Source organism: Chelonoidis abingdonii, chromosome 1 (genome assembly GCF_003597395.2).
Source record: "Chelonoidis abingdonii isolate Lonesome George chromosome 1, CheloAbing_2.0, whole genome shotgun sequence".
NCBI classification, from domain to species: Eukaryota; Metazoa; Chordata; order Testudines; family Testudinidae; genus Chelonoidis; species Chelonoidis abingdonii.
In genome coordinates this window covers 369,392,095-369,400,932 of record NC_133769.1, presented here as the reverse complement: position 1 = coordinate 369,400,932, position 8,838 = coordinate 369,392,095, and positions in this window count along the sequence as shown.

The following is an 8,838-nucleotide window of genomic DNA, read 5'->3' as shown; positions in this document are numbered from 1 at the left end:
TCTACTCTGTACATTAGATAAGCATCAAATTTTAATTCTGTGTTGATCTTTCAGAAATCAATTCAGAAATGAGTTCTACTATCCTGCATCAGAATTAGTACAATGGGACTTCTCCACTCACTATGTGATTAATTCACCACTCTTAGGGCCAAAATGACCTGAAGTTCATCTCAAATAGTATCCAACATTTTGCAAGGGAACAGCCATGGAGTTTGCCTGATCTTTGGCCCTGGGGCCATTTCAGTGTGGTGATATTTTAGGTAGGTGTTCTCTGCTGGGGTGTGAACACAGTGGTAAAAGAATGAAACAACTGCTACATCTGGATCTTTGTTCAGGCTACAGTCACTCCCCCATGCTTGTGATCATAATTTGGGCACCAACGGGTATGAGTGTGACATGTTCCCAATCCAATATTTGTTCCTTGGGTATATCCAGGAATTCTCTTGTTTGGGAAGTGAGGCCACTAGATGATGTCACAGCCCACCTTAGATAGCTTTAACACATGGTGGGAATCCTTTGTTTCAAAATCAGTTCCCAGTCCAGCTTGTGGAAAAATACAGTTACCCAAAATGGAGTTCAGTGTCAATTGGTCTGGTCACATAACCTTGAAGGCCGAGTCATAGCAGCTATTATCCCTAGTCTATATGGAGTGTTCTCAGAAAGGCTCACTAGGTGAGAGAAAAGCTTCTCATGAAGCCTATTGTTTCTCCTAATGTCCCATTACCCTGAATAGGTCCTTCATGACCAGCTGTCTAGACTGGAAGCATTTTGCATAGTGGGCATCTCCGAAGTGTAACGCATGTTCAACTACAGATACATAATAAATATGCATAATTTCACATACAAAAACAATGTATGCACACAAATAGAATAATCTTCTTCTGGAAATCATAGCTTTTTCAGTGACACCTGTCAAGACATATCTTGTACAAAATGCATCATATATATTCCACAATTATGTCAAAATCATACAAATATGAAGAAGATAGGGTGCAGTGCACAGTGAGTTTATGAGGAGGATCTCCTCCTAGGCTTTTAAAAGATTCAAATGACAGGAGGAAAGCACATTAGAAAATCCCAACTATACATACCAAAGAATGGGGTCTAAATTAGCTGTTCCTACTCAAGAAAGAAGACTCTGGGGTCATAGAAGGAAGTTTCTGAAAAATAATCAAGCAGTCAAAAAGGCTAACGCCATTTCAGTGACCATTAGGAAAAGGGACAGATTAAAAAGAAAATATTATAATGCACTACATGAATACAGCACCATGAATACTGTGTGCATTCTGGTCGCCTCATCTCAAAAAAAAAAAAAAAAAAAAATCAGAAATGAAAAGTACAGAAGATGAGCACCAAAAGATTTAGGGAGGTTAGAAACAGCTTCCATCTGAGACGATACTTAGAAAAACTGGGACTTTTCAGTTGGAAAGGAGACAACTAAATGGTGGAATGATAGTGATCTATAAAATCATGAATGTGTGAAAAGAAGTCTGGTTACTCCTTCACATAAACACACAAAATCGTGTCAACCAAGAAAATAACAAGCAAAGAGGTTTAAACAAAAGAAAAGGAATAATGTCCACAACACACAGTCAACTGTGGAACTCTATGACTAGTGGAATTGTATGAAGGCCAAATAAACAACGGCTCCAAAGAGAACTGTAAGTCAGCAGAAAGTCCATCAATGGCTCTTACCCAAGATGTTCAAGTTGAAACTCACATGTTCGTTGTGTCCCTACCCCCTGGACTGAGATATGGCACTGAACGGTAAAAGAGATGGATCCCTAGATACCTGTTGTGTTCTTTTCCTCTGAAGCACTAACATTGCCCCTCTCGAAGATAGGATACTGGACTAGATGCACCAGTGGTCTGAGCTAGTATGGCCATTGTTATGTTCTTATCTGAGTTTCCTTATTCTTCTCTGGATATTTGACTTCATAATTGATGGGACCTACATGTCTCATTACCTCAAATGTTCCCTGTCTTTGAATCAGTAATTTGAGCAGTAAATTTGGTAGTGACAAGAACACTCAACCACCCAATTTGAACACTCCCAGCTCGCCCTGTTTGTTATAGGCCTTCTCTGCATCTCTTGTGCATTTAGCAATTTTTTTTCTAGCAAATGCCCAGTAAGTTGTAAGTGAACAATATACTGGACTGTTGACAGACATTTGGCTGTGTGTGTGTGTGTGTTCTTTCAGTGTTCTTTCCCAGCTCTGCACAGATAGCAGAGACAGTGAACTACCCAATACATCCACAGACTCGGTTTTCAGCGAGGGAACTAGGTCAGGGTTCTTGCCGACAGAGCACGGTGCTAATGCCCCAGCTCAATGGTTACAGGCACACTGACACATGTATGCTTGTGACAATGGACCAGCTCAGTGAATAGTTGGACTTTGCATTCTCCCCTCAGCCAGTCAAAGCATTGCCTCTGAAATACATCTTACTGAGATACAGACAAGTTACATATCACTTCTGATGTGTGAGGGTGCCACACTCTGACCTATCAGGTTGCCACTCATTGGTGTATCCAGGGGACACCCATTACCTTCTACATATAGTTCAATCAAAACGTTTCTATCCATTATGCTGTTATTCCTGACCTTATACTTAAGATGCGTCAGCGTGTTCCTGGTGTCTTTGAGGGCTGTGTTTGGTATTGAGGTGTTCTGGTGACATCTTTTTGGAATGTGTTTGCATATATATTCTTTTGCTATCACTGCTTTGGAATTTGTGTTTCTGCAATATCAGCCTCTTCTTGCCAGGTTCTCTGATCCAGGCCTGCCTCTTGCTCACAACTTCACTTTTCTTTGTAGCTGCAAAGTTTTGACTAATTTACCCAGGCCTCAGGCCTCATACCAGGCCTCTGCTACAAGACCTCAAGGCTCAGGACTTTTTTCTACTACATTCCCTCACCTTTTTTTTTGTTTGTTTTTTAACAGGGAGAATGTTTGCCCAATCTCCTGGAAAAACATAATGCATGGACTGAAGGTGAGCCAGCTGGCTAAAGATTGTTATGTGGTCACCTTACCTTACCATTCATGCCCTTAGCCTGCACATTCCCTCATATGACTGATGGGCAGATTTTATTTTCTAATTTTGTTTAGTCTCTTATGTTGGGCCTAGGAATGTTAGGCCTGAGATTATTACTGAAGCGTGGAGTGTAGACTAATCCTTTGATAAACTCTGGGTGACATGAGATGACCTTTATACATAGTTGGTGGTTGATGAGATGGCTTTGGTCAGGATTACAAATGTATTGTGTGAGAGAAAAACCCCAAACCCTTTACTGTCTGTAAGATTGTTTGATTTGTTAACTTAGTAGTTGTGTTGTTTTATAAGCTAAATTAGTAATATGAAAATCTTTAGTTTTGAAAGCACTATATTCTGTTACAAGCCTGCCTGTTATGAGATTGTTTCTTTAATAGCTTTTTAGAAGATTGTTTAGCTGTTCTTTGTGTGAGTGAGTAGATAAGAAGAGACACCAGCAAGGCAGATGGCCTAATCAAAATACAGGAATGAAGAATAGAAGGCACCAGTGTCGTCTTTCTCTGGATGGCCGAAGAGGTGCATATTAATATCCTAAAGTGCAAAGTATCCATCTGAAATAGAACAAAAATAAAAGATAAGGGAAATGGAGCAAATAGTCATGCAAACCTTTTGGGGTATATATGTGTGTATGTGTCTGTGAATATAAGGCATTATGCTGATTTTGATATTTGCGGTCATTTTTAAATAAATAACAGCACATTCCTTTTATCCCGCTGAAAAAGACTCTATAGTCTTTTAAGCATAACAGTTAATCTTATTCCTTATTTAGAGTAGTAAATAAGTATATATCTACTGATATATGTAAGGATTACATGATCATATTCTTGATGGTTTGAATACCAGATATGTTTCCTATGTAAAACTTGTGATAGATGATAATAATGAATAATAGTGGATCAATTGGTAATACATATCCCACACCAAATATATGTGTGTGTGTGTAATATATATATATATAAAAAAAAATTCCCTCCACCCCTATGGGTGGTATGTGAGTCATCCTCAACCTCGGGGTCCTCTACCAGAGGCCTGGGAGTTGACAGGTTCTGCGCAGTATCTTAGCTGTTCCTAGCACAGCACTCTTCTGGACAGAAGAGCTCTGATGTTGTCTCCTGGGATCTGTTGGAGCCACCACACCCAGCTTAGGAGTCACAGCCCCAAGTGCTCCTACCACCACTGGGCGACCACTTGTGGCTTCACTTTCCACATCCTCTTCGAGTTCCTCTTTCAGGCCCTGCACTATTCTCCAGCTTCTCCTATTCCTTCTTCCTGATGTTGCTGACATTGGCACTGCTATATCTATCACACCCCAGCTGTCTTCTGGGTCCTTGCTATTACCACGATGTGCTGGTGATTGGCCAGTACCTACCTGTCCGTTCTGGATGCTGGATAGTCCTTCGACAGAATCTTAGCCCTGCTATTCTCCACAACCTTCTGTAGAATCTCCCATCTGTTTGGTTTTTTGGGGGGGGGGGCGGAGTCTAAGCCATACGCTGTGGCAGATGTTCTTGTACACAAGATGCCAGCCACTTGTCTTGTGCCGTTCAGTGTATGCTGTCCTGCCTGCATACTCTACACCACTGCCACTAATGGCTGTTGACTCGTCTCTGAGGCCTCTCTGCACCAGTCTGCACCTGGTCCTCTCGAGCAGTGTGTGTATACCCTGCTCAGGGCATGGATCAATGTGCTCAGTGCCTGTTCCTGTGCGGCTATGATCAGTGCCTCAGTGCTGTCTTTAGTCTCAGCCCTTTCCAGCCACTGGATAGGATTTTTCCAATGGCAGGGCATCTCGTTGCTAATCTGTCAATGGTACAAATCCCATGCAGGGTCTTGTCTTGCCCATAGGACACTTCTTCTGCTTGGTCTTCGCAGTCCCACTGTCTGCTGTTGCCTCAGGGCATTCTCATCAGCCAGCTCATCTTTTGGGGGGCCATCTTACTGATATTAACGCCTGGATGTCCGGGTTTGTCCATAGGACAGTGCTCTTGACACTCACCCAACCCCTGCGCCCACACACTTCTTATCGCTGGTAGCTACAGTCTCTGGGATGTTGACTTGGTTGGTGGGAAACCTTCCGTGCATTGTGAGTGAGCTTCCAGGTCATTCATCATCGGCAGCACCCCATAGTCTCCGCTTTGCCAGCTCATTCCATATTCTAGCCGGATGGTATACAGCTAGTCAGGGATGTACTTGGGGATGGAACCTCCGTGCATTGGGTGAGAGGCTGGCAGCCAGCCCCCCAGGACGGTCGCCTATCCAGTGGACCAAGTACCGCGGGATGAATGGATTCTTCTCCACTGAACTGGCCTTGTTCTCAGCACCACTGAACCTGCTCTTCTATCCTTTGTCTACAGGTACTGTCAATTCGGTTGAACTACTGTCTTCCTTGCCTGCCACTCCTCGCCTCCATCATATCGTGGTTATCCATGTGACTGGGTAGGGACGCCGAAGGTACTTGTAGCTGGTCTGAGCGAAGATGTCTGCTATGTGGCCCGCTGGTAGTCCACCCATCAGTCTTGACTACCTTCCCTCTCTTTCACTGACCGTCCGGCCACACTATCTCCAGTCCAAATGATATCCCCATATCTCACTGTAGATGTCCGCGTCAGGTGGATTAGCGAGTCGACGTCTCGTTCATTCTTAGCATACAGGACTTGATGTTCATCCATGTAGAGGAGGTGGCTGATGGTAGTATCCACTCCTGAACCTTGTACCTGTATCAGTCCTTGTGATTATCTGCTGAGGGGGTTTAAGCCTATGCAGAACAGCGCTATGCATCACCTTGGTATATGCCGCACTTGATGGCCACTTGTGTTAAGCTGCCTTGAGTTGACTTCCAGTGTTGTCTTCCACAGTCCCATTGAGTTCTTGAGGAAGGTCCTTAGTGTCCTGTTGACTTTGTATAGTGCCAGGACATTCACAGATCCACATGTGCGGCATTGAGTCGTAGGCTTTCTGTAGTCAATCCAGGCTGTGCTCAGATTAGTCTGTCTAGACCTTGAGCGCAATCTGCTTTAGCTATGAGTAACTGGTGTTGTCCCAATGCCCTTCTGACTGTGCTCATGTGGTCCTGTGATGCTGTTGGCGGCTATGATGCCTGATGGCGGGCTAGGACTCTTCCATGTTGTGGGAGGCAGGTTATTGGCCGGTAGTTGGACAGGTTGTTTTCCCTTCCTTGCAGGGTCTTTCATGAATCCAGCACTTGTCCTCCTTGTGTTAGCCAGTTTGGTGGGAAGCCTGGCTGCTAGAAGCTGTTCATTTGTGCTGCTAGGGTTCATGCCACTGCTGCTTAGTTTCTTAGCAGTAGGTGTAGTGGATCATGTTTGGTCCAGCTCTTCTTCATGTTCTTGACCCGTTGCTGGATGTCTTCTATTGTGATGGTGACTGGTTTCTCTTCTGAATGAGATTGCTCTGTTCTCAGGTCCTGCAGCCACTTTGCACTGGTGTTATGAGTCTTCTCTTTCTCTCCATAATGTTCTTCCAGTACTCTTCAGTTTCTGCTTCTGTATCTGTATTGTGTTGTTGCACTGCAGTTGGGAGTACACCTTGGATGGTTCTTTGGAGAACAGGCGGCATTTACTTTTTTTGGCCTCTGCTTCTCTAGTGTATCTCCTTAGCCTGTAGCTAGTAGCTGTGAGCTTTGTTTAGCAGTCTCTAGGCGCTTCAGATCCTTGTATTTTTTCAGTAGCCGAGTCTTATCCTTCATCTCTACATCCTTCTGGTGAGTTTCCACCAGCTGACTAACTTCTCTCTGAGTCGCCTTGATCTTATCCCCCTCCACCTCATTTTCCAGGGTGGGTACATACTGTTGTTTTCTTCTTGATCGTGTAGCCAAGCATCTCCAGATTACAGAGGCTGTGTAGCATAATACCAGTTGTCATGTTCACCGGTTTGAGTTATGGTGATTAGTAGGCTGGATTGTTCATCTTCTAACATACTTCAGATGGTACTTCTCCACTGAGCCTTGGTAATCGATCTCGAGGATTGACTGTAGCTAGTTTCTCCATGATCTTATTGCCACATATCAGCTGCTGTGCTCTGCAATGGAGGGGGTGGTCAGTGAAGTTTCAGCTTCAGGTGTGGGCTGCACATCCACTGTTCTCCAGGTCTTCTTGAGTCTGGATGTAATGTGGAGTTAGTCTATCTCAAGCTGTGAGAGCAGCTTCCTCTTTACTGTGTTGAAGCATTGGAATAACTAGCTGTTTCTTACTAAGTGTGGATGTAGGTCTTTTGTCCATCCACAGTCCCCTCATACATTTCATAATATATCCCCCTCATTAGGTCTGGTTACTGTTGTAGTAAGTAGCATTCCATCAATTCAGGTTTTTCTTGTCTTCATCCATGAATGGTTTGTTCCAGTAGCCACTTATAGTCAAGATTGTCCTGGTTCCTCAACATCTGGCGTGGACCTTGTTAATCCAGGCGATTGTCCGAGCCAGCTATGACTCTCCTAGTTCGTGTCGCTGTCATATTTGAGGTAGGCAGGTGAAGTAGCGTTAGGGGGTCTTTTGCTAGGAACAGCTAAGATACTGCGCAGAACCCTCAAACTCCCAGGCCTCTGGTAGAGGACCCGAGGTTGAGGAAGACACATACCACCCATAGGGGCGAGAGGGGATTTTTTTTTTTAAATATATTATCATCTCTGTCCTTGTCTCTGTGGGTCTCACATTTCCTGGAGGATTTTTTTGGCCTCAGAGGCTCACTGTGATCCTCCACATAGCCCTTCCGTCTGTAGAGTCAAGGGTCACAGCTTACTGAGACATTTTCATCATAAGGCAGCAAGGGAGGTGAGAAGAAGCAATGATCCCTCACACAGTCTCTGTTGACTCCCAGTCTCAGTGATCAATCGAGGAGAGGGAGGGAGCCCGGGCCAACCCTCTGCTTTGGGCTCCAGCCCAGGAACCCTAAGCATAGCAGCTACGGTAGCTGACTTTTTGGAAATAGGACGTGTACAATTCCCTGGGACACTTTTCCCACAGCAGCGCTCCACTCAATATCTCCTTCACCGTTACCTCAGGGCCTCCTTCCTTGTGCCTGACATGGATTCATACTGTTTAGTTCCTCCAACAGCATGGCTTCCTCCTACAACTTCTGACACGCATGCCTCACTGACTAAATGAGAGGCTTTTCACTAGTTCCAGCCAGCCTTTGATTGGCTTCAGGTATCCCAAACAACCTAGCTATCTCCACTGCTTTCTAGAAAGATCTTAATTGCCCTAGATGTCTTGATTAACTTGGAGCAACTGTCATTTGGTTACCAAGATACCAGGGATTTGTTTAGCCTGGGGCTAACATACCTGTTCCTCAGTACTTTACTATAGCCATCTGGCCTTGCCCCGTCACAATATAAATATAGTATGTGTGTTTACATATGACTCCATCGTACATCGAAGCATAAGAATTTTTTTTTTTCAAATCTGGTGTTGTAGTCTGGGGCTTTTACTTTGGTGCCACAGACAGCAACACTTCTATTAGGGAAATTACAGTTATCACCTGTATCCTCCCTGCTAGTGGCCTGAGCGTTTTGAAATACTGGGACAGGCATTGTTCAGGGTGTTCCAGTGCTACGTATATGAGAAGTGAAACAGAAATTTGGAGTGGTGACATTACAAATGAGGCCTTTACATATAAATGTCTTGTAATTAGTTACTACACAGTACTGTCCATTTATACTATAGGTTACCCTTAAAGCTGGTTGATGTCCTCCGGTAAATTTTACTGGGTAGGAAACAGGAATGTCTAGTTTCTTTGCTCCAGGGGTTGCATTGTTCTGTGATACACCAGTAT